The sequence below is a fragment of the Charadrius vociferus genome, unplaced genomic scaffold (genome assembly GCF_000708025.1).
Source record: "Charadrius vociferus isolate BGI_N301 unplaced genomic scaffold, ASM70802v2 scaffold676, whole genome shotgun sequence".
NCBI classification, from domain to species: Eukaryota; Metazoa; Chordata; class Aves; order Charadriiformes; family Charadriidae; genus Charadrius; species Charadrius vociferus.
In genome coordinates this window covers 908,693-910,249 of record NW_009648661.1, presented here as the reverse complement: position 1 = coordinate 910,249, position 1,557 = coordinate 908,693, and the positions used below count along the sequence as shown (strand labels likewise).

The following is a 1,557-nucleotide window of genomic DNA, read 5'->3' as shown; positions in this document are numbered from 1 at the left end:
TGAAGCTGTTCCTCGCGCGGGAGATGCCACCCAGCCCGTGGCTGCCTGCCCACCCACCAGCGGCACCTCCGATGTATTCCTACAGCCGCAATAAAGACTTAAAAAAGCACCCGCGCTGCTGCTGGAAAGGCTTTCTGCACCCCCGGGGTGGTGGGAAGGGCTGGGACGTGGGAACGGCACCGGCTCCGTCGGCAGGAGTGAGGACCCACCTCTGGTCCTGGCAGCTAACGGGCAAAAAAATGAAGCGAGAACACCAAAACCACTCCTCAAGTGCCCCCAAAAGGTGGCTACCTGTGGCTATTGGGATATTCAGCTAGCTGGAGGCACGAGCCCATCACCCGAGATGGGGCTTCTGGGCACCCCCGGCACCCGGCTCCAAGCCCCCGCCGAATTTTGGGGGACAGGAGGAAGGCAAACCCAGCCGGGAAAACACCCTGAGCCCAAATTCAGCACGTTTTTTTTTCAGGAGGACGAGATCAAAACAGAGCAAAGAGAGCAAATAACGCAGCAAGGCGGGGGTCGGATTAACAGGCAGCATCAGGGGAAATCAATTTAAAGCTAATTAAGGCCCCAGAGTAATTATTTTGCGGACAGCGTTAGCAGTCAGGAGTTGCCACCCTCACCAGACCTCACCTTGGGCGAAAACAAGGAGAAACCCCGGTTCAAGTCGGTTCCTCTCTGTGCTGGAGAGCATCGGTACCCGCCAGGTCCGCGCTCGCTCACCTCCGACCCCCCCTTTGACCACGGTTCACTTTGCGCTGTGCCACCCCCCTGCTTTGGGGTCGCCGAGACCCCCCAAAACCCCGCTGGAAATAGAGCCCGGAGGCAGCCTGCCTTGTGAGCAGGACAGAATTAGAAAGAAAGGATAACTCGTGGGGTTTTTTTGGGGGGAAAGCACGTGCGACTGGGCGAGATGGACACCCCCTTCCCTCCATCCGCATCCAGACGTGGGACACGCTCCCGCGGCACTCACTGCTCCCCCGGGACTGGACCCCAGTGCTTTGTGGCAGCCGAAACACAGAGACGCCGCTTCCACCCACCCGCCGTGTCACGCTGGGCTTTTTGTCTTTATTTCCCAGAATAATTAACGATTGTTTTCTTATTGTCTCCTGCTGCGGGGGGCGACCCACGTCTCATTCACATACTCGGCGCTGCCATCAAATCCTCTCACCCCCTCCCCGAGGACATGGCTGTGTACGTAGATGTGTTTCCACCCCAGCGTCTCGCCCCGGGTGGTACCCGAGGCAGCAGCTCTGGGCACCAACCGTGGTCACCACCGCGCGACGGGTCCTGCCCGGACAGAGGGCTCAATCCCACCCGCTCCCTTAAAACCCGTTTAGTCTCCGTCAGACCCGAAGGCGTTAGTGACCCGCCTGAGCTTTCGCCACCTTCCAGCGCCGCGTTGGCATCTGTTCAGGATGCGCGGGGTAAGGGCCAACGACCACAGCCACCATCGGGATTTCCAAGAAAAATTGGAGAAATACAGTCAAGTAAGCCAAGAACATCTCTGCTGTGCGCCTGTTTCTAGGAAATGTGCTGATATATATATATATATTA

General features: G+C 58.0%; 1 protein-coding gene across 1 annotated transcript in view; it reads left to right on the top strand.

Moving 5' to 3' along the window:
* GC (group-specific component (vitamin D binding protein)) overlaps positions 1-1,557 on the top strand; it is a 12,655-nt gene that overhangs the window by 5,767 nt on the left and 5,331 nt on the right. The gene's annotated exons all lie outside the window — the stretch shown is intronic.